Here is a 25794-nt window from a genome sequence, read left to right as displayed (position 1 = left end):
ACCAACTGGTTGTTCAGGGCCAAACCCCTGAAAACATACATACAGGTAACATTGTATGAACTCAATGGGTTATATTTAGGGAGACAAGAAATACATATTTGCAAGTATCAACAGCTATTGAACAAAAAGAGGTTATGAATTTGAAAGAATGTGAGCAGGGTTTGGAGGGCAAAAAGGGAAGGGAGAAAGGCAATTAAATTATATTCTCAATATTAAACAGAAATATTCAGAGGATTAAGTGCATTTGCAAAATAAGTACCAAAATGAATATCTCCCTGGGGAAAACTAATCAGACACTGACTTGTGTCATGGTTTGGGACTCCTAAGTGTTAGCATGTGACACCTGGGCTGTGTGATTCCACAACTAACAGAAAAAATGCTATGCAGATCTTTTACTTAAGCTGTTGTGACAAGCTAGAGATTAATTAAAATTATTGAAATGCTGGTCTTCCCTGCGTACTTGACTCTCTCTTTTTTCTTAGTAGTTACTTGTTCTGTTGTTGGTTATTATTTAATAAAGGAGACTTAGCAATAGAGATGACCTCATATTTCCAGTCAGGACAGAATTATGTATTCACATTTTTTTTTGTAGCTCAAATGTTTCAAACAACAATGACAGAAATTTTAAAGAGAACATTTTTTTAAAAAAAAATCAAAACATGAAAGAAATAGTTAAAAATCATTAATATGATCAAAATGAGTCAGATATTTTCACAGATTAGAAGTTAACCAGCTGCTGATGATAGGCCCTTGGCTGGGCACAGCTGGGTCTCTGGCTGCTCTACTGACAGAATACCAAATGCTTGTGAGCCAATGGTGACTAGAATGGCCTGATGCCAAGGTTGAGAAAATGAGTCTGAAAACTGGACTTCCTTCAGAGGCTGGAATAGATTCACCAGGAGGTTAAAGTAAAATTCCTCCCATCGTGTTGAATGTCTAGATTCATAAAGCTATGTGAATAGAAAGACAGGAAGGAGAACTAAAGAGCTCTAGAAGTCAGGCTTCTAGTCCACTGTAGATAATGTAGATAATGGACAGCTAATATTTTCAATATTTGTTTAGCATACACGGCCCAAAAAGTAAACCTAAGGCCTGAATCTGAATTCTTAGTAGGAACGTACTGTGGGAACTCCTTCAGCCAATACCTTCAAGAGACAATTGGATGGGATAATAGGTAGATTAGTGTGAGCTTACTCACACTAATAATAATCGTGAGTAATTGAATGAATACTTGTGAGCTATTATTTATAGACAATTTACATTGGTATAGATTCTTGTATATTAATACAAATTCAAATTATATTTGTTAGATTGAACATGTTCCTATATCTGTTTACAAAATTTGTACACCTATGCAAAGTTATTTTGTCATATTGTATGCATGCATGGTTCTACCTCTGCTTAAGACATTTTATATATTGATACAATTTTAGGATATATTTATCATATTTCACTATACTTTTCTGCCTCTGGTCAAGATACTTTTACATTGTTTACGTTTTGAGGTCATTGTCCCCATTTGCTGCACAGTTGTTTAAAGATTGTTTAATATTCTAATATGAGGCCTTACATTTTAAGCTATATAGATATTAAGAATTGTAGGTCAATAATCATACATGTTCATCACACTTAGACTAATCAAGTTCTTTTAGTACATAGAGATTGTATTCTGCATAGATAGGTAATCTTCAATCACTTCAAAGAATTGTAGACTATGGCATTTAAATAACTTAGGGTTCTGTTGACATGAGACATGATTGCTCCTGGCAGTATCCATCTATTCCCAAGAGAATGTTGGGCACAGAAGACACTCCACTTTGAGCTTGCTTTTTTCTTGGAAAAACAGGCCACTGGGCAAAGATTGCTCAGGCTTTGACCACCCACAAAATGCACAGTGTCCAGACAGGACAAGCAGGATACAAGAAAAAAGACTGCCAAACCTTGCCTAGACAGGGTAAAATGGTTTTGAATTTTTTTTCTGCCCTGCAAAGTGTCTGACTGTTCTCTCATGGAGCAAGAACACAAAGGACTGTCTCTCACCTTCTTTTGAAGGCTATCGGCTGAAGGAGTTTCCACAGCAGGAAAGGAAAATGGTAATTGTAGAACTGGTAGACAAGTAAGGTGGCTTCCCATGCCCAGGCAAGCAACAGAAGTAAAATGAAGCAATAAAAACACTGCTTCTCAAGATGAACCTTGAATGGAGGCACCACACGTCACAGGAGCCCAGAATGCTGGCTGGATTGGTTACTTTGCTATTACTCTAACAAAACATTGGATAAAGGCCACCGAGAGGAAAAGGTTCATTTTGCCCCACAGTTTCTAATACAGACCATTAAAGCCCCCAGTTGGAATGGGAGGCTGCTGGGTATAGTGTGTCCACAGTCAGGAAGTAGAGAGCTGTTAATGACTGAACTTGGCTCACTCTCTGCTTTTCAGTCTAGGACCTGAGCCCAGGAAATGGCAAAGTCCATTCTTAGGTGGGTTCTACCCCCGCCATTAACCTAATCTAAAAGAGTTCTTACATACATACCCAGAGATTTGACACCAAAATGATTCAAGATCCTGTCAAATTGACAGTCTGTATAAACTCTATATTGGCCCAACTGGTTGTTGAAGTATTATTTCTCTAAATACAAAAAGTAAATGAAAACAGTGCAGATATCTGAAAGGAAGTTTAGTGTTAGCATACAAGGATGTTTATAGTGACACAGGAAGAATATATCCGCTAAGTAAAAATGGTCAATTAGAGAGTTAGTCAGTTAAAAAATAATCTTAAGGACGTGGTCTAGGACATGGCAGAGAGAGAGGCTTAGCTTTCAGTTCTGGGCAGCAGTATAAAATTCAGGAGGCCATGAGTCTATCCCCATTGCCATAAAAGCAAACTTAAACAAATATACAAGCAAACTCTAAAAGATCAAACAAAAATAGAGTTTAAAGTGTAAAAACTCAATGAAAGGATAAATTAGGAAAATGTGACAATATCTAATAAGGATGTGAGGAAAAGAAAAAGAATAAGGATCAGCGTTCAAAGGGAGAATGATCAACGAAAAAAAAAAACAAAACAAAACAAGAAACAAACCCCAGACTATCGGTTTCTATTTAATAACATTGAGTTAAAAAAAAAAAAAACCCAGGCCTAGAAATAGATTTGATGTTTTGATCAATTAGATGAAGTGGGTAGCAATTAGAATGAAAAATGCTCACCAGTGACACCAGTAATGAAAATTTAATGGTTGGGAAATAATTGCCAATGTAAATTCTGTAATCTGCTAGACTAGTGGACCAGTGTTTCTAAGCTCTCCAGTGCTGCAACCCTTTAGTACAGTTCCTCACGCTGTGGCGACCCCCAACCATAAAGTTACTTTTGTTGCTACTTCATAACTGTAATTTTGCTACTCTTATGAATCGCAATGTAGATATCTGTGTTTTCTGATGGTCTTAGGTGACCCCATGAAAGGGTCATTCAATCCCCACAAAGGAATAGTGACCACAGGTTGAGAACCGCTGCCCTGGGCCATTATGCAGTACTGGATATGAAAAGTCTAAAATACTTTATCATTCATAGCCATCAACACTTCCTGAGAAAAAAGGAACCCCGAGGGACAGCGCAAGACACAGAGAACCCAGGCAGTTGTGGAAACCAGTGACGTCCTTCAGTGGGGCAGACTGTATTTTCTAAGTGTCACAGAGACGTTTCCAGTCCGCACAGCTGCAGTCCTTGCTGAATGCCCACCTGGATCGTGTCTTCCCTTCTTGTCCTTGACCTTCAGGGGCTCTGCACCTGCCTAAGAGTGGGGGATGTTATGAGGGGAATACTGTGTGACTCGCGACCCAAGCGGTGTCACTCTGGTCAGGCGTGTCTTTCTTTGGGCACTCACCCTGGGCACTCAACCACTAAGTCCATTCAGAAAACCCACACAGAAGAAAGAAAGACAAGGAGAAAAACTGAGGCTCCCAAAAACCAGTCAAATTCCATGGTGTCCTGATAGATTTGCTGATGTACAGAATTCATATTTTGGAGCAATTTCTCGTGTTTAAGATTTTAAGAACAATCAATATTTCACCATTGGCTGTAAAGATTTTTAGAAAACAGGGCATAGTAAGTAGAACTTGTTAAGTGTTTTTTGTTGCTGCCTTGTTTTGTTTTTTATTTTTGCTTTATTTCAGAGAGAGATAAAAATTTAATAAATTTGGACTTTGATAACTTTTCATAGTTAAGTCTCTATGCTAATTTTTAAACAACCATTACAAAAAGAAAGATTTGAGCAAAGCAATTCAGATAAGCAATGAGAGCAAGGGGGAAGGGGGCAGGGAGGGAGGGAGGGAAGCAGAGAGAGAGGCAGAGAGGGAGAGAAAGAGGTAATAATGGTAACTTCATAAACCTTCACAGAGTCCAACGGTGTAAGACTAACCTCCGAGCAGTTCAGGATTCTCACAGCCCTGGGCTACAGTAAATGAAAAGTGTGGTGAGTGACAGGCCAGGCACTCACACACCTCAGAGTTTTAAGCAGGTGCAGAAAATGGTGATCTTTTCAGTTCTGAGATTTATTCAGTTCACTTTACCCTTTAGAGCTAAAGGATAATTACAGGCAGAGTCAAAAGAGCAAGAGGCAATGCCTTTTATCCCATTCCGTATCATAAGTTATAAAAGAGCGAGCCTTCAAATCCACTCTCTAAGCCTCTCTACCAGAAAAACATGGTAGGAAATAATTTTGAGTAATTCATTTTAAATCCTAAGAAGAGAATGGTCCAGAGTTACCTCATCTAGGCTTTGCTGTTTGGTAATCTTTATTTTTATCAATTTACTCTGCATACAGAATAGCTGCCATGTGTCCAGACAACACTGGGTTCAAATTGCTCACCTCTGTTCTCTTTCTCTCAGACCCTCTCCATGGGACTCTGCAGCGGGTAAGAATGAGCACCCTGCAGAACAGCCTAGACTGGGGAGTGAGAAGACAGCCATGTTTCTGTTTCTTTTCTTTGAAATCTAGAATCTCTGTTCCATTTATTGTCATATCTGTGCCAGTGGGATCCATAAACTGTAACTACCAGATCAGTGAAAACTGGAAGGCAGGCCAGAGAGAAGCCATGACTTCAGTCATGGACGCCTGGCACTGGCGCCTGTTTTGGTGGTATTGTTGTCTGCTTCTGCCTTTTGGATTTAGTATTTTTAAGAAAACAGAACTTCCTACATTTATTGAAGTAGCAAGCTAAAGAACACTATTGATTTGTCTAGGTTAGTTACTGCTTTTGTTTCCTTCTGAAAATTAGCTTCCTGTGTGGTGCTTACTAAATCAAGTTGGCACTAGGGTAGCATTTTATTATTCTTGCCTCTGGTCACTAGAAAGGCCTTGGTACATAGCAAACACAATAATCAATAATGTTTGATAAATCAATGAACTCTTCAGTTGAGAAAAGAATTCTAGCCTAGTATTCCCCATAGAGTGACTTCCTAAAGGATGTTACAGAAGGAGAGGAAAACCCAACATCTGGCCCTGGTCCTCCTGGCTGACCCCATGCCCTTTCTAGAACCTCACACTTTCTGAACACAGGATGCAATTCAGTCTTCGGATGCCTTCCTGGCTGGCCTGTCCTGAGCTCACAGATTTGGATGAAATGGCACCTACGGCTTCTGCTAGTTATGAAGCAAGAGGACCATGATACGGTGGTGGCGTTGATGCTTTCCAACAACATTAATGACAAAAGCTGCTCGAAGATACAGGCATGTGGCCCAGGCGTGGTTCTCAGTCTGGTGCCTTTGGCAACTATAGTAATTCTCTATGTAAAGGAGACAGTTTGCTGTTTCTACAACACAGAAGCCAAACAGGCATAACATGTAACAACAATAGAAAGCAAATACCGTGATGCTAATACGCTTTCCTTGAGGTAGCCCCAGACATTAACCTTGGGAGAGGATTTCCTTCTTGCCACTATGTGGACATTTATTTCTTTAATTAATATGATATGCCTTTCCTGTTCAGTGCCTCTATTAAGAATTCAGTACTCTTGGGGACATTACAGCCCATTGGGGGGAGGCGATTATTTTGCTCGTCTTCATCATTATTTCTACCAACTTTACAAACATTGCATTTACAGCACAAGGACCTCTGGAGAACACTAAAATTCAGGTAGTCACGAAAGGACAAGGGATGACTAATACCCCAGTTCCCTGGTAATTTTCTTGGAATTGCCCATTAGTAAGGATTTCCAGATTCATTGGTCAGGATGTATTCGTCCCCTTTCATCCTCACCTTTGAAAGGTCACACATTTTCTCTTCCACTTATTGCCCAACAGACTAGAAAGGCAGGAGAGAAGAGCTGCACAGACAGCTGAACAGGATTGTTGACTATGAGCAACAAAGACCCTAAGTGTGTGCAAAGGAAACAAAGCCATCTCTGTGTCGAAAGCATGGGCCGAGCCGCCGCAGCTGGGCAGGTCAGATCAGCTCCATCTGTCTCCGTTTCTCTAGAGCCTCTTCGGGATTCTGTTGAACCTGCTGCTTTCCACACTTCTCCGGCCATCCCGCCACCCCATCACCTCAGGAACAATGGCAGGAAGGGCTCCTCTGTCATTGCTGTGAGGTCATTTATTTGGGTTTTTCTAAAACGTTCTCCCCACATACTTTAGGTCATAAATTAAGAAAAGATTCAGATATGATTCTCCAGGGTCTAGCTGATAAATGAAGTCATCATCCCACACCAAGGAAACAAGAGAGAGAGAGAGAGAGAGAGAGAGAGAGAGAGAGAGAGAGAGAGAGAGAGAGAGCACCTCAGATATCTACAACCAACATATCTCCAGAGCATAGAGCTCTGGAGCCCAATGGATACATCTACAAAACACACCCATACCTACCTTAATAATCCTCTTTGGGATCCTACTGAACCTGGAGATACTGCAGAACATTCAAAGAGCCAGAGGTTCAGGGAGTCTGCTGTGAGTCTGTGTCTTCTAGCAATGACAGAAGCTACACCCATAAAGTCTCCCTAGTATGACTGTCCAAACATGAGCCGAACCAAGACAGCAGGAATAGAGATGCCAAAGTGGACGGGGAAATACCACAAGGCTTCAACTATACACAAAGAACTCCGGGCAGCTAAAGATGCTGAGAGTAGGGGCAATGAGGTTCCCCAGGGAAGAGAGCACCAATTATTCATCCAATACCAATAGGTCATCCCTGAAAACATACATACAAGTAACATATGGACTAAGCAGGTTGTACTTAGGTATACACACACATGTAACAACAGTTAATTTTAAAAATAAAAAAAGAGGCCATGAATTTTAAAAAGAGAAAGGTAGATATATGGCAGGGTTTGGGAAAAGGAAAGGGAAGGAGAAAATGATGTAAATATATTTTAATCTCAAAAACAAAAGAAATCTTAAAAAGGATTCCAACATGTACCCTTACCTACAAATGATGGTTATATCCTATTTATTTTACACTATACATTGCCTTGTGCTGTATGTTCAATTTTATGCTATACATCATTTACTCTATAAAGCACACAAAACATTAATGAAATAAAGAGAAAGGCATGAATAGGCACCAAATGGAAGTTTTCCTTATATATTTTCTGGAAGCCAAAACAAATCTCATGTGTTTGTCTCCAACTTTAGAGGCTGACCAGTAAGCGGTAGCTGGGAGCCCACTGACCAGGTGCAAAGGCCAGTGTGAGGCAGTACTTTCTTTTCTTTTTTTTTTTTTTTTGACATATGTCAATCAAGAATGTGATGAGTCAACTTTGCCATATCAGGAGAAGCTAGGACCATCAGGAAAGAGTGCTGGAGAGCAAACTCAACTTATGCTGCAACCGTGTCGTTAGCAGGTTCTATACCTCTAAACAAACACTTTAAACTCTGACTTCATCATTGGTGAAAAATAAGAACTATCTTACCCATTTCCTCTTGGCCACAAACAGCAAACAAGGCGATGGGTATGGAATAGTTTGTGAAGGGCTACACACACTACAAAGGTGCTTTAGCTATTGCTCTTCCTATATTTGTAAAGATCTATATTTGGTATATTTCTAAAGGAGTGGATTACGCCCACTCCTGTTGTTCATTGTATCAGTAAGACTTGTTTTTGAAATGACTTCCCTCCTGTGTTCCCTACACTGAAGCATAAATAACCCATGGTGAAATGTTTTAGATTTTAGTGTTTCATGAATCTCTTTCTGAATTGTTCAGTTGGCCCAAGTTTATCTGCACCTTTGGAAGACTGGGTCACAGGTGAGAAGGACAGAAGTTCACCAGCAGTAGGTGGTCACTGAACTCTTAAAATTTTGTGAGTGAAACTGAGGGAATTTGAAGTTTGTAATAACCTAAGTACATGAATATGTTTTTCTTTCACCTTGAACTTCATGAATTTGATAAATATCAAACACTAATGTGATTTATCCAAATTGAGATATACTGTAAGTATAAAATATATATTTAATTCTGAGCACTGAACATGAAAAAACTAATTTTACATATTTGTAATACTTCTGAAAACATTATTTTGGATATAGTAAATTGAATAAAACATACCATTAAATTGTTTCTCTTTCTGTTTTTTTATTTTTTTGACTTTTTAAAACTTTATTCTTTGAAATTAAAAAATTACATTTTTCCCTTTCCCCTTTCTCCAATCTCTCTCATGTACACTCCTCCCCTTGCTCTCATGATTTAATAGCTTCTGTCCTCTTTTCTGTTGTTACATACTACATATTTGTGTGTCTATATACATATATGTACACATATATAGATTGTTAGTTATATAAATATAACCTGTATGTATATGATAATTTGATTTTAGGGCCAACCACGTGGTGCTGGGTAACCAGCTGGAGCACTCCTCCAGGGAAGACTGTTTTCTCCAGCTCCAGCCTCCCTTCCTGGCCTGTAGTTCTTTGTCCAGGGCTGGGAAGACTTCTCGCTTCCATGTTAGCATGTCCATTGCTGTCATCCCTGTTCAAGTCCTGTTTAGGCAGCCATGCTGTTGAGAGCATTTCATGGGTGTAGCTTCCTTGACGTTTTGAGGAGACAAAACTCCCAGGGGCTCGTAAGACCATGGATCTGAAAGGAGACTCTGCCACTGCCACTGTACTAAACCAGCATAAATCATAACTACATTCTAAATATTTACCCTTACCCCACAGACAAGGGGGGTTCTCACCAGCATCAACCCAGAAACTTCTCTTTGAAACAAACAGACACCATTACAGAAACACACAGCCAATCAAACCGTGGAGAACAAGTGATCCTGTGCAGCCCAGCCCCAGCTGATCCATCCACCACACAACTGCTGCACCCAAGGCTCCGGGAGCACTGAAGAAGAGGGGGCCGGAATGAGTCACACACAGAGGATGTCTTTTCGTTTTTGTTCTTGTTTTTTAATATTACTACAAGAAAGTTGGAGTTCTATATATTTGGCTCACAGTATTTTTCCTTGGTTACTGGTGACCAAGGGGCAAGGGTGCTTTGCTTTGCTTTTGAGAAAAGGTCTCACTCTGAAGCCCAGGGTTACCTTAAACAACCAGCAACCAGCCCGACCGTGTGCTGAGCCTACAGGAGGGAAAACACTAGTCCCAGCATGTGGAGAGCAGAATTTCACTTGGATGTTGCTGTGCTTCTCTTTCCCAGAAGGCTGAGCTCCCCTCCTTGGATGAGCTGCCTTTGAATTGTGTCTGTTTCTTGTATATAGTGTTGGGTTTCCTACAGAGGATTCTCATTTCCCAGCGCATCAGCTACTTTACCAAGGCTGTGTTCAACTTCATCCCATGCTTTTGCTTACTTCTCTATCTTGATTCCTCTTTTCACAAGTTCCCTCCCTTCCCTGGTCACCTTTCTACTTTTCTAGAGTTCTAGGAGTCAGAAGCAAGAGAGAAGTGTGCAGAATGTGTCTTTCTGCATGTGATGCTAATTTCAGTTAAAATGATGTATTCATTTTTCCATAAACAATACAATTTCATTCTTCTTAGTGATATATGTGTTTCTTTTTAATGGTGTGTGTATATGTGTGTGGTGTGTGTATACCTGCGATTGTGTGCTTGGTATGTATGTGTATTCCGTATGTGGTCTGTATGGTGTATGTATGTGTTATGTGTGTGCTGTGTGTGGTGTGTGTGGTTGTGTGTGTGTGGTGTGATGTATGTGTGTCTGTGTGTGGTGTGGTATGTCTGTGTGGTACGTATGCAGTCTGTGTGGTGTATGTGTGTTGTGAAGCACGATTAATAAAAACTCAGGGTCAGAAATTGGGGTTCAAGCTGAAGACCCGAAAACCAAAACAGCCAGTCACTGGCTCTTACCTCGACTTCAGTCTGAAATGGTGGTCCTGCCTCCCAGAATCTCAGAAGGAGACTGTGTCTGAGAGCTGTCATCCCCTGTCTTCTATTCCTCTCTAGGGGTGGGATTAAAGGCAGGCACCACTAGGATTAAAGGCATGCACCACCTGATTTCTATGTCAACTAGGGTAGCTACTACAATTAAAGGTGTGTGTCGTTGTGGCTACTAGGATTAAAGGTGTGTGTTATATAACCTGGTTTGTAAAATTGACCACTGGGGATGTTTTACTTTCAGATCTTCGGGCAGTCTCTATTAAAATACCATTGAAACACCTCTACAGTGGTGGAGGTGGTGTAAGTGTGTGTGTGTGTGTGTGTGTGTGTTTGTGTGTGTGTGTGTGTTATGCATATGGTATATATGATGTGTATGTGTGTGTGTGTTGAACTTTTTCTCTAGCCATTCATCTCTTGTGAGACACAAAAGCTGAATCTATACTCTAGCTATTGTGAATGACTAGAATAAAGATATATTTCTGTGATGTGTTGTCTTAGAATCCCTTATCTATAGACCCAGAAGTGGTTTATCTGGATCAAGTGAAAGTTTTATTTTTGATGTTTTTGGGGAACAGCTATACTGGTTTCCACAGTGGTTGGAATAATTTATATTTTCACCAGCAGTGTACAAGGGTTCCCTTTCCTCACATCCTCTCTAGGATTTGTTCTTTCATGACGGCCATTCTGTCAAAGAGGAAGTGGAAATGTCAGTGGTTTTAACTTGAATTTCGCTGGTACCTAAGGATGACGACTTTTTTTTTCATACTTTTCTTTTGGCTATTAGTATTTCATCCTTATGAGAACTGTCTGTTAATTCGACCAACCTGCTTACTGGTTGAGTTGTTCGGATTTTTCATGTTTAGTTTGTTGAGTTCATTATATATTCTAGACATGTACTCTCTGTCAGGTTTAAAGCTAGCAGAAAGTCATCCCATTCTGTAGGCTGTCAGAACGAGCTACTTTTGCACCTCAAAATTCCTACTTTTGAAGTCATTAATGCCTCCCCCCATATGCAAACCATACTCTCTTATGTTCTATGGCTGTGACGAAACATCATGATTAAAGCAACTTAGGGAGGAAAGGGTTTATTTAGCTTACACATCCACAGCTCTGTTCATCACTGAAGGAAGTCAGGTTAGGAACTCAAAGAGGCAGGAAGCTGGAGGCAGAAGCTGATGCAGAGGTCTTGGAGAGGTGGTGCTTACTGGCTTGCTTCTAGAGGCTTGCTCAGCCTGCTGTCTTATGAAACCCAGGACCCACAATGGGCTGGACCCTTTCCCATCAACAGCTAATTAAGAAAATGCCCTGCAGTCTTATCTGCAGCTGGATCTTATAGGGGCATTGTCTTAATTGAGGTTGTGTCCTCTCAGATGACTCCAGCATGCGTCAGGTTGACATGAAACTCTGCAGCACACATGCGTTCTGGGGATGGGAGCTCTACGCTCCTTTGCGTCTCACCTGGCAACTGCATCTCAAAGCCACGCCCATTCTCTATGGTGCTTAACGGACACAATGGCTCCCTTTTCTCTCTTCCAGAGCAGAAAAATCTGAAGTTGTTGCAGTTTGTTTGTCTTGACCCTTCCTAGAGCCAGGCAGTCCATCAGCAGCTGCCGTGTTTAGGACCTGCTAAGACTCTGTCTATCCACCCTACTCATGCTCTCGGAACCAGGAGTCTTTATCCCCATGTCTCATCTCTATGTCTTCAAAATCACTTCTGGGAATGCACATTTCAGAAATCATCTGCCTAAAATATCTACCCACCCACCATTCTCCGTTTAACTAATTTCATCGGTTACAGAGTTCTGGCTGGTTCGCCAGATCTACCAGATCTGTGGCAACTGGCACCCATCCACTCACCATACAGCTTCATCTCCTGCTGTTTCCTGCCCCAGAATGCTCTTAAAGCACACCAGCTCTTTCTGACGTGCTGGGTCGTCATTCTGTGCTGTCTATAACTTCCCATCTGGTGCAGGGTCTCTTCAAGGTGCAGTTTAGTTATAATTTGCCACAAGAAGACTTCTTTATACCTGTAGGGGGAACTGCGTTGGTTCTAGCATGCTTTTTCATGGCACGGAAGACGGTTCCTGGTTTCATACAGAGAAGCTTCTAAAATGCCTCGCTGTGTATCTGCCAAGATCTATCAGAGTTCAGGACTTGCGAATGCAATCCCCAAACATTTAACACTGCAGTCTTATTGCTAATATTTTCTGATTTTTGGAGACAGAGTCGCACTGTGAAACCCTAAATGAACTTGAACTCCCAAGTACCCCACCTGTGCCTCCCCAATGCAAAGATTCCAGGTCTGTAGCATTATGTCTAGGTATTAGCTGATTCTGTTAGATGCTTAGTGAAGTGAGTCCAAAGGCAGCTTCCACCTAGTTTGGGGTGGGAAGCCTTTATGGCTGTCGTGAGTGACAGAATGGGAGTAAGAGAAGAAAGTGGCCACACGTTTCTAATTGAAAGAAAATAATCTTGACTGAGAGACATATACACTCAGTTAACCAGTGAATACAGAGTGCAGGGGACACTGTGGCAGTCTGAAAGCTGGGGCCTGCTTCCAGTACCCCATGTGTTCTTAGGATGTTGTGGAATCCCTGTACCTTTAATTTTACCTCTTACATTTGAATTTTTTTTCAGATTTTACCTATGTAAAACAATTGTGAGTTCATGAAATAGAATTTTTCAAAGTTCACACAGGTCTGATTTTGTTTGTGATTAAAACACAACCTGGAGGATATAAGAGGAAACCAACCCATCAACCCTTGGTGTGAAGAAAAGGAACTGAAGGCCTGAGTTACCTAATAATTGTTTGGAGAACGTTTTCTTATGACTTTTCAAGGTACCAACAAAATCCTGGTGGTTGCCTGGTGGTTACCGCGTACTAGCTCTTTGTTTACTACCCAGGATCCAGTGGGGGCGGTTTCTGTCTCAGCACTGCAGGCTTTGCCTAACTGGGTGTTACTCTGCAGCTGCAGCCATTTTTCATTCTGATCCTCCCTCCAATGAGGCTGTGTTAGTTTGAATGACTGTTGTTTAGTCTCACACTTTATTGAAACGTTTTAAAATGTTATCTAAGTGACGAACGTCAAAGCATCACCCTCCTGGAGCACCTTGGTCAAGGGAATCAACACCACGGGAGCTGCCTTTTAATAATGCCATAGTCTTGGGTTTGGTTGTGCGGCAGCGCCAGGCCAGTTTGAGGAGTGCTGGTCCTGGGACTTCAGGTTTTCTAAGCCAAATATGCAGCTGACTAGGCAAGTTAGTGGCAGGAAGGCACACCCGAAAGGCTTGCAAATCCCCTTTGACCTACATAGATTTCACAGGTACTCGATTAGTTAGCCAAAGGCTTACGAAAGAGTCTGCTCAGGTCTCTGGTGCCCAGAGGCATGTGAACCTGTGACCAAGCAGGTGTTCCCACAGCAAGACATGGAGGCACCGTAACTCAGCCCAGGAAACACAGCGGCCGCTCCCTCCCTTCTCACACTTCTGGGCAGAAAATTCGCCTTAGGAAAATACAGCGTGAGCTGGCATAGCAAGATATAGTAGGCAGAGAAAAAATGACAGAAGAAAGAGCAACGGGGTCAAGACTAATAGCAGAGCAGCCGAGAAGAGGCGAGCCTGACAACCGTGCATTATGTTGTCAAATGCTAAACCAAGTGACTCCCACTCCCTCTCAGACTGTGGGAAAAAGAGGCTGCAAGCGGAGCTGGGTTCCCACATCATTCCTGGGTGACCATACCTCTTCCCGTGTGAAGCGGATGAGATATTACATCAGCTTGAGACATGGAGAGGGATCTAGGTAGAAAGGGTTGGACGAAGGGAAAATGGTAAATATTTGCTCAGACATAGTTTCATTCATTTGCAAGATGCATACTTTCCCCCAAAACCGTCTTCTTCACAGCCCACGCGTCCTGAGAGCTTCCTGAGGAGCTGCCTGCACGCGCTCTCATGTATGACATGGTAAGCGAGAGAAACACACAGGCACACTGGCATGCCAGATGTCTGTTGCACAAAGGGCCCAGTTGTGGATGCTCACTAGCTGTTGCCACAAAAGGGTTCCCCAGCGGAAACGAGAGCTTCTATACAGAATGCAGTGTGCCCTCTGCTGAACCCCACTGTACAGGGGCTGGCGAGACCTCCAAGGGGGAAACTTCAGCTGCCAGTTTGATTTCTGTTCAAACACTGAGTCTCTGCAGGAGGCTCTGCACATCTTCCACGATGGGAAGACAGTTAGGGACCACTTCCTTGTTGTCAGCCACCATTCTTCCTTGGGTGCCCTAGGGCTGTCTTTGCACTCATATCTCACACAGTCACCATGGCAATGCTGGCGGGGAGCTTGGTGTTCCTCTGCTTTCTGCACTAGCCACACCAGCCTTCTTCTTCCCTGTGTGAACTCATGTCTCACCTACCCTGAAGTTCTACGCTAAGAGGCAACACAGCAGCTCGGGTTCTGCCCGCCCTATCTGCCAACTGCATCAAGCTCCCCCTTCAATCCATCCCACCCCCAATCCCTGCGTGTTCTTTCCCATGACATTGGCTTAGTTTCCTTCAAGAGTTTTATAAATACCTAAAAATAAACCTTCCAGCTAGAGAGAGGGCTCAGCAGTTAAGAGCACTGGCTCCTCTTCCAGAAGTCCCAGATTTGATTCCCAGCACCACACGTGGATTCGCCACTATCCGTGAAAATGGTCCCCGAAGTTCTGACTCCCCATTCTGGCTTCCTTAGGTTTCAGAAATGTACACTGTGCACAGACCTAAACGTAGGCCAAGTATACACATAAAATAAAATTAAAATAAAAAAAACTACTATTTTTCTCCGGTTCTTTGGATGTTGCTGTGCCTTGCGGTGCCTGTCCGGACTTCTAGTGAAGAGCTGTGTCCTGATGTACAGCTACTTCTGAATGAATGAACGGCTGCTTGGGATGAGTTGATGTACAGCTACTTCTGAATGAATGAACGGCTGCTTGGGATGAGTTGATTGGCTTGGTCTGCATGGCTCAGTTAGGCAGCGGGGAAGAAATGACTCAGCCAGGTCTTTGGATTTCAAATTCCATGCTTTTTCTTGTACACATGGTTGCCTCTATTGCAACACTTACATTCGGTTTCAGTGTTTATTCCTGGGAAAATAAACGAACTGAGACGGGAAGCATAAGGCTCCTGTCACCGTCTCATGAGCTGGAACTCGCAGATTAGCGTTTTCGTCTTCATTTTCTCAGTCGAGGGCAGTAGTTTCAGTAAGAGGATGCAAAAGCGGGACACCCCACCCCACAGCCACGGCAGCCATGGATGCTGCAAGGCCTCCATGAATTTGGGCTGTTTGCAACCAGCTCCCAAAAGTGAGTAGTGTCGTGAGTAGCCCTGAGTACGTCAGAGCCTTGCTGTCTCAATGTCGAGCGAGCAGATTATAATCCTGACTTGAGCCTGAAGCTCAGTCTCTGCGTGTGGACTGTCCTGCATAGTGCCCACGGTCTCTGCGTGTGGACTGTCCTGCATGATGCTCACAGTCTCTGCGTGTGGACTGTCCTGCATGGCGCTCACAGTCTCTGCATGTGGACTGTCCTGCATGACGTTCACAGTCTCTGCATGTGGACTGTCCTGCATGACGTTCACAGTCTCTGCGTGTGGACTGTCCTGCATGACGTTCACAGTCTCTGCGTGTGGACTGTCCTGCATGGTGCCCACAGACTCTGCGTGTGGACTGTCCCGACTCCTCCATCTGCCTGGCAGATGAAATCTCTCCCTTCTGACAACTGCAACACTTGATTAATACTTTTTATATCTCTTTCCTCACAGGACACATGCATATAAAAGATTAAACGTAATTTTAGACTCTATTATTTATTAAGTATGCATTAAGGATTTATAGTATCATATTAAGAATTCTTCATATGTAGAGTGATAATGTACTCATTATGTAATATTTGGAATGTTATACTAAGTGAGAATACCATTCATAACCTCATTCAAATTTATAGATGAAGTATGAAATCATTTAATCAAGCTCAGAAAGAAAAAGTTTACTGAAATTGTATTTCATATTTCATGATCATATTTTATAAAATTTATAGTCTAATTTGTGAAGAATGAGCATGTTTGTAATATTTAGTTTCATGTCTATAATCATATTATATATTCCACTTTTTGAGTTTAATAAGATATCTCACTACAGATGTGCATAAATTATAAATCTACATTTATTCACAACACATGTTAAATACATGAAAAAAAATTCAGAACTTTCCTGAGGTTTATAAAGACTCATGTGCCTGAGTACCATATATAGAGAGAAGTGAACATTGAATAATAGGTTAATCATTTTGTACACAGTTTTGCTATGTCTTTGAACTTGACATTTTTGGTAGCTCTATTTTCCTCTATTATATGACTAGTAGCATACAATAAATAATATTTAATTATTGCCCTATTGGTGGCTCTTTTGTAGTTTCTAATTTTGCTCCCAGCATTGGACTGGAGAGATGGCTCAGTAGATAAGGTGCTTGCATGCATACATGAGGACCAGAGTACAAATCCCCAGGGCCTACATATGAGCTGGGAAGAATGGGGCAGACCCTCTTATCACATCATTCAGGAGGTGTAAACCAAGAGTTGCTAGAGCAAACTGACTAGCTAGATAACCCAGCATTGGTGAGCTCTGGGTTCAGAAAGACTCCCTGACTCAATGAAATAAAGAGCTATTCAGGAAGGAACCCAGTATCATCCGCACACACATGCATACATGTATGCATGCTCACATGCATACACACCACACACGTACCTACACACATGCAACTTTTTAAATATTATTTAAACTATCATTTATGGTTGTCATATGTACCTCTGATTACTTCCTCTAGATTAAAAGATTGAAATACCCGAATTTCTTAAGAAGTCTTGATACATTCCTATACACACTGTCTTGAGCTAACTAAATAGTTATCATTCACGATAGCTAAGACTTAGAGTGTTCCCTAAAAACCCATGTGTTCAAGGCTTGATCCTGAGCCAAGGGAGTGGGGCCTTGAGGGATCGTTAGACCATTGTGACTATACTTAAAGGGGATCCCCGACTCTTCTTTCTTTTTGCTTTTGGTCCATGATGTCTTTGCTCCACTGGACTATCCGACTATCATGCACTGAGCCCTGGCATTCCACCGAGAAGAGGACTAAACACAATGTTCAACTAATCCTAAATGAGAGCTTGAAAACTGGAAGCCAAAGAAACCAACCAACAACAACAAAAAAAAACCCTTTTCCTTTATAAACTCAGTACAGAAAGTTGCCTAGAAAACTGTTGACCACTGTTGTGTTGGGTGTGTCTAATGCACAGGGAAGCACAGCACCAAACTTCGACTTTAGCTCACGTTTTATTTCAAAGGAACTAAGCCTGGGACACAGGTAAGCAAGGGTCACTTGTGCTCCCACCACATCCTGGTCTTTGGCTCCCAGGCTTAGTTCTGACTGCAGTTGTTTTCTCCCGGAAACAGTAAGCGGTGTGCTGGGGAGGGGGGCTGGCTCTGTGCCAGTGTTGTCTGCATTCTGTAGCCTAGCAACCTCCACTGCAGGCCACTTCAAGGCACCAGTAGGTGTGACTGAGCAGAGAGCTGGGAAGGGATGAGTCAGGGTACTCTTGCGAATCAAAGCATCAACATCTGGTGCTCCAGCGGAGGAACACAGACTTGTGGTTCCAGGGTGAGTTTGGGCTTCGTTGCGATTATTGCACTCCTCATCCTGCCACCACCTACTAGCCTTGTGGTGTGGGCAGCCATATCAAACCATGGTTTTTTTTTTTTTTTTTTTGGAGGTTTTTAATTTTGAAGTTTAAACAAGATTATTAAGCTCTTTGACAGTTTCTGGTCACAGTAGACCATATGATACCAGCATTGTTTACTTATTTATATTTTTGTGAATCATGTTCCTATTCTTCGACCATTTATATTTCAGAAAATTACGGTTCTTATTCATTTCAGTGCATTAGCTGTTAGAAATTCCCATCTTGCTTCACGTGCACGTCTTCTCGTTTTTGTTTGCTTTCCAAGAGGCGGAAGCCACGCACATGTATTTAGAGGAGTTTATCGTTCCTTTTGTGACTCTTCCAACTCTAGGAAAACAGTTTGTGTCATCAGACATCATGCGAACATTTCTCCAGCTCTTTAAAATGTATTTATTTGTTGTTTGTTTGTTGTATAAATTGGTGGATAAATGTTTGTACATGTGTATATACCTTTGCATATGTGTGCAGAGACCAGGGAAGATACTGGCTGCCTTTTCTAGACCTTTTTATATTATTCCCTCCAGACCAGGTCTCTGTTGAGCCTGGAGAGCCATGTTTTCTGGTTAGGCTGGAAGTCACCAAATGTCAGGGAATGTCTTGTCTCTGCATCCTCAGCACTGGAATTGTAGGTGTCTACCACTGTGCCTGACTTTTACATAGATGCTTGGGATCGAACTCTGGTCCTCTTATGCTTGTGTAGCAAACATTTGACCAATGGAGCCATGTCTTGAGCTCTCCGTGTAGACTTTCTTTAGAGACATCTTCTCCACACAGACAAAAGTCATTGCTTTGCAGATACGTCTGCCATCCTGGACTCTGCCGGAATTTCAGGTAACTACTGGAAAGACACGGACCCTTTCTATGGAATGCCTACATGGAAACTGCAAATCAAGACTGTGTTTAGCCCTTGGGTTAAAGGAAGTGCAACACACGAGCTAGACAAATGCAAATACAAGCAAAGCACACTTTGGCTAGGCAGTTTATGTCACAAATGAATAGCTTGTCCAGTTATTCATGCTAAGCTGTCGTGGCTGATATAAAATACTAACTAGAAGTAGGAAGGGAAACACTGCTTAGAGCTAGCCATTGTGCTCTTAAAGCAGGGATTAAGCAGTAGGCATGGACCGAGGGATAAAGACAGGATGGTGAGCAGGACGGGCAGAACAGCAGGGTCCTATTTAGGGCAGTTTTTCTTACTCCCCAAACAGCAACATGGTCTTGGATTAGGAGGATTGCTGTCACAGAAAGCATCCACCTGCTACATCAAAGTGATCCAGAACGTGGGCCTCTTCCTACACAACTTTGGAAGAAACAGCCAGACTCTGGCCATAACTGGTTGGATACTGTCTTAATTTAGCTTCTTATTTGCCCTGTTGCCTGTTGTCTGTGGAAGAGTTGTCCAGATATGCATATTTTGTGACTGGTTTCTTTAAGATTTTGTCTATATTTTTGGTTCCCTTTTTCTTTGATATTTATTCATCTTGTTCTAAGCTTTCTGGGGTTCTTATATATGTGGTTTCATGTCTCGTATTAAATTGAGGGGCGTGCTGAGTTGTTCTTGCTTAATTTTCCCCCTACTGCTCCTTTCTCTCATATACCTACCACTAGGACACCCCTAGGGGCTATGATATCAGTGCTCCACAGTTCTTAGATATTCCGACTTGCTCTATTTGTTAGCTTTCCTCATTGCTTCTCACTTTAGAAGTTTTTATCAACGCATCTTCAAGTTCATGGACTCCTTCCCCAGCCATGTTCAGCTGACCACTGACCCTAGTACAAGCATCATGAGTTCTTTGGCCCCGCATTCCTAGCATTTCCTTTTACATTACATTTCCATCTCCCTCCTTGCCCCTTCCATGAGTTATGGTATGATGAATATGCTAACTATAGCTATAGTTTTAGAGTTCTTCCCAGTTAATTCCAACATCTGTGTGCTCTCAGATGTTGGAGAGAACAATTTTCTAAAAGCAGCTCCTTTTATGCCAGAATAGACAGCAGATTCCTCTTTATTGTTTTGTTTTATGTCAGGATCTCACTGTGGACCTCAGGCTTGTCTTAAACTTAGGATCTTCGCACGTTGGCCTCCCCAGTATTGGAATTATAGGCATTCATACCACACTTGACTTTCTTATTAATTGTTGATCATATATGTTTACATTCTAGGTACATTCTTAACTTTATTTTTCTATGAAAAATAGTAATAAAAAGTATTATAAATATTTTGATTTCTTATTTTAACTTGTTTTGTTTTTTTGCTTTTGTTTTCCAGACAGTGTTTCTCTGTAGCTTTGGAGCCTGTCCTAGAACTAGCTTTTGTAGAACTGACTGGCCTTAAACTTATAGATCTGCCTGCTGGGTATCACCATCGCCCCACTTGACTTATCTTTTTTTAAAAAAATGTATTTGTTTGTTTGTTTATTTATTTATTTATTTATTATACAATATTCTGTCTGTGTGTATGTCTGCAGCCAGAAGAGGGCACCAGATCTCATTACAAATGGTTGTGAGCCACCATGTGGTTGCTGGGAATTGAACTCAGGACCTTTGGAAGAACAGGCGATGCTCTTAACCATTGAGCCATCTCTCCAGCCCCTTGACTTATCTTTTAACAAGAAAGTCAGCATTCATCTAGCTCTAAAATAAAAATAAAAAAGGTTCCCTTTCATCTTTGATCATATTTTCACCTCCTTATAAACAAAACTTTCTATTAATCTCTTGTATATCCTGGATATACATAAAACAACAACAACAACAACAACAAAAATCTAACAGGCAAATAAAGTCTTCCTTTTTAAAATAGAATAAAGTCTTCTTTTTTTTTCAAAAAGAATATGGCCATTAATTTTATCTTAATGTTTCAAAGCACCCTTCCCTAGTCTTTACTACAATTCTATGTTATCTGAATTACAAATACGTTTTCATTATTTGGACATATTTCCTGTGGGAGACATGAAGGCTAATTTCTTTCTCTACTAGAAACAGTGTTGCAATGGGTAGCTTCATAGCAGTCAATTCAAAACATGTCAGACATAGGTTAGTAAAACAGGAGCAGAATAGCTCCTATGCCCATTAAGGCTTCTGCTGTAGTCTTGTGATACATTTTACTAGAGCTAGCGTTCTGTTAGTACTTACTATATGCTCATCACAATCACAGGACAGGAGAGGAAAATTTAAAATCAACATAGCCCTGCCTCTGAAGTACTTACGAATATGTTTTCAGTTAAATTTTAATGTTTTTAAAGATTTTTTGTTGTATTATTTGGTTTTTATTTTGGTTTGTTTTTGCTATCCTTAACTGCTTTTCATAGAAATGTCAGAAGAATTTATTATATTTTTATAAGCTTGATTTTACTATTTCTGATAGTTTGAATGTAATTGGTCCCCATAAGCTCATAGGAAGTGGCACTATTAGGAAGCATGGCTTTGTTGGAAAAGGTGTGACCTTGCTGGAGGACGTATATAATGGTGCAGCCAAGCTTTGAGGTCTCTTATGCTCAAGTTACACCTAGTTTAGTTCAGTTCACTTCCAGTTGCCTGTACAAGATGTAGAGTTCTCAGCTCCTTCTCCAGCACCGTGTCTACCTGCAGGCTGCCATGCCCCATCATGATGATAATAACTAAACCTCTGAATTGTAAGTCACCCAGCTAAGTGTTTTCTTTTGTGTCTCCTCACAGCAATAGAAACCCAAAGACACTATTGAATCAAAAATCCCAGAATAAACTTTTATTAAATAAACATGTTTAATGATAATATATCAATATATAACAAAAGAATAATTTTGTTAGATTTTTAATAAATAAATGCTGAGTGAATTTGTAATGAAATTAACTTGTGAGGAACTGCAGCTAATGAAGCTTCTATCTTAGAAAAATGAGTGTGTATATGTATATAAAAATATATACATAAGCCACATAGTGGTAGCACATAACTTTAATCCCAGCACTCAGGAGGCAGAGGCAGGCGGATCTCTGTGAGTTTGAGGCCAGCCTGGTTTACAAGAGCTAGTTTCAGGACAGGCTCCAAAGCTACAGAGAATCCCTGTCTTGAAAAACCAAAATATGTACATATATATGTGCATTTATTTATATATGTATAAATATATAAATACGTTAAAAGACTATATGGATACTTCTTGAAAAATGGTTGTCAGCCTGTAGTTTGTGACCCCTTTGGAGAGGTTCAAATGACCTTTTCATAGGGGTTGCCTAAGACCATTGGAAATATCAGATATTTATTTGCATTACAATTCACAACAGTGGTGAAGTTATAGTCATGAAGTATCAACCAAAATAATTTTTTGGTTGGGGGTCACCACAGACAGCATGAGGAACTGTATTAAAAGGTCACAGGATTAAGAAGGTTGAGAATAACTGTTCTAGATACTATGCATGTTTTATATATATATATATATTACACATCTACATGAAACATTAATGAAAATTATATAAAATACTAAAAATCATAATAAGACATAAAATAAGTAGAATATTTATATACACAAAAAAATCTGTGAACAGAAATTTTTGTATAAAACTAGTTCCTTTGGTCCTATTCTAAAGTTACTCACAGAAACCTTAAACTCAGACATTTGTGGAGAATCACATTTCTCTTGACTGTGAATTTCTTGGAACCAGACCCTTACTTCTCTATGTACTGCTTTGTTACTGGTCAAATGACGCACATATTTTGAAAAAATGAACTCAATTTCTCTGCTTCCTACGTGGAAGAAGTGGGCTCCTCTGTAAGGAAATGTTTTCTGTTTTCCCCAAGGGTTGCTTTATTCCTTTACTCTGACTTCACCTCCTAATAGAAGGAATGCCACTGATAGTCTGGAGGGAAGAGTACGCGGGGAATGTTCCAGCACAGCTTTTGTCTTGTGCACACAAAGGTGCAGCTTTATGAGTTAAGAATTGTGCCTTAGAGTCTGAGAATTAGTATTTTGGTGTTACTTTGTGTTAGACCCTTTTGTCACAAAGGATTCTAAAGGCATAAAGAGATCATCTATCTATGGTCTGACAGCAGCGTCTACAATAAGGTGCCATAAACCCAGGTTAAAACTCCCCGATGTATTTATTTGACATGAGAGATTTATGCTGCCTGTGGCTGTGTAGTTAGACAATTATTCAGTAAGTTTAATTGGTATAGATGATCTACATGACTTACTAAATCCTATTGGGATCTTTAATGCTATTTTTAGTTTAATTATTTTCAAAGTATTTATTACTGCTATTCAGAGTCCCCTGAATATGTCTTAGATATTTCCAAAATAATATACATCATATTGTCTCTACATATGCGTGCAAGCTTTAAAACCAATTCAATATTTCAATTAAAATGTAATTAGAAAAATAAAGTAATATAAAATGAGATAGTTATTTATGTTGGTATGCAAATGAGCCATATGTTTTTCTACCCATGAACAAGTCAGATATGTGTTTGTGTGAATAAATGTGTTAATTTTCTCAAGTGCATTGATTTTATAAACATTTTAGAAGACACACTTCAAAAGATGTGGATATATAATGGCATTGACCATTTTTAAATTTTTAGTAATTAAAATATATGTTTATCAGTTTAAGCATTGCCAAAATGTACAGTTTAGCAATGGTAAATATATTAACTTGTTCTACATTCAATTTCCAGAACTTTCTCACATTTTGGAAAACTTCTCCTGCTCCAGTCCCTGAGAACCAACAATGAACTTTCTTTTTCTATGAATTTGCTTACTCTAGATATTTGAGATAAGTGATATATGCAAGACTCGTATTTTTGTAACTAGATTATTTCACTTAATGTCAAGATTGTTGAGATGGCTGCAAAATTTCCCTTCTCTACATTTCCGAATAACATACTGGCGCATGTTTTAGTGGGTCCCACATTTCTCTGTTCAGTCATCTACCTCTCAATGGCTATTGAGTTGCTATAAACAGAGCTGTTATAAATAGGGATACGCATATTTCTCTTTGAGACCCTGTTTTCAAATCTTTGGACATGTATCCAGAAGTAGAATTGCTGGGAAATGCAGTTTGCAAGTCGACCAACTTAGCAAGTATACTATTTCACAGTCTCACTAGCAACATCCAAATTCCATTTTCTCTCCTTTCTAACCAACATGTTACATCCTGGGGCTTTCCATTTTTATAACAAGTGACTCAGTGTGACATCCTCCTGTTGTTAGAGATGTTGCACATCTTTTAATAGACATTAGCCATGTACGTATCACTTGCAGAGAAATGTCTACTCATGTACTTTGTTCATCTTTCATTGGGCTATTTATTTGTATATTGTTACTTCCAAAGACCCAACAAGGACCCTTTTGTAGCTCAAGTAATGATGGAGGAAAGACATTGGTTAATTATAATAAAGAAACTGCCTCGGCCCTCATAGGACAGAAAATTAGGTAGGCGGAGTAGACAGAAGAGAATTCTGGGAGAAAGAAGCTGAGTCAGAGAGTCGCCATGATTCTCCCACTCCAGACAGACGCAGGTTAAGATCCTCCCTGGTAAGCCAGCTCGTGGGCTACACAGAATATTAGAAATGGGTTAGAACAATATGTAAGAGCTAGCCAATAAGAAGCTGGAACTAGCCGGGCCAGGCAGTGTTTGAAAAAATACAGTTTCCGTGTAATTATTTCGGGCATAAGCTAGCCATGCAGGCGGCCGGGTGCCGGGGACGCAGCCCTGGCGCTCTTAATATCAACAAAGAAATTCAACACTCATTTCCTTTGCCTTCCCTTTTTCTGGGCTGTCTCATAGCGTTTGTGAGAACTTTTCTCCTCCCTCTATTTAACCAGAAATTATCTTCCAAGTAATGTTTCTGTCAACTAGTCTACTAGACATGCATGGGTTTTCTTTTGCTTTCCTTTTGCCTGTGTAATCAGGTGAACTATACTGTAGTAATTAATTGTTCTACATAATTTTACTATTTCCCCAGGGTGATAAACTCTTTTAGGAGTTGCATTCTTATGTTTTCAAAATTGTACATCATCTGTAGATAAAAGCTACGATAATTATTTTTAGAAGCAAAGCACGATTTTACTGACCTACATATTCAAATCTCTGGACTCAGTTCAGCACACAGACTTTCCTAAGTCACAGGCAATCATCTAACAGAAGACTTCGACCGGTGGCTCTCCTACAATGAATTCCAGACTGAGTTATTTATCTTCCCTGCATCAGAGATCCAGCAAACAACATCTGCATCTCTCTATTTTGGGAATTTCTTAAATGAACTGACTGCTCAATGAATCCAAAATCTTTCAAAACACGCACACACACACACACACACACACACACAGAGAGAGAGAGACAGAGACAGAGACAGAGAGACAGAAAGACAGAGAGAGAGACAGAGAGACAGAGAGAGAGACAGAGAGAGAGACAGAGAGAGACAGAGAGAGGCAGAGAGAGAACAAAGGAGATTCTCAGCCTGCCACTGAGATGAAACAGCTTTACAGGTAAATCCCCAAACAGCAAGCTGTGCAGCAGGTAAAATTAAAGTGTTTAGAAGGGATTCAACCAGGAAGGAACCAAGTTGCAGATCCTCCCTCAGTAGTGTGTACTATATACATTGAAGTCTTTTCATAAGAATAGAGATTCCCTTCAATGTCGCCTTTATGAAATAGGTTCCATTTATGATAACCCACAAATAAGCTGACTGTTTGCCCCTCTATCAGTTATCTGCACCTCCAGCTGCCTCTCCAT

The sequence above is a fragment of the Alexandromys fortis genome, unplaced genomic scaffold, assembly GCF_014885135.2.
Source record: "Alexandromys fortis isolate MF-2015 unplaced genomic scaffold, M_Fortis_MF-2015_v1.1 scaffold_76, whole genome shotgun sequence".
Classification (NCBI taxonomy): domain Eukaryota; kingdom Metazoa; phylum Chordata; class Mammalia; order Rodentia; family Cricetidae; genus Alexandromys; species Alexandromys fortis.
The sequence above is the reverse complement of the archived record's forward strand: the minus strand, read 5'-3'. Positions refer to the sequence as shown.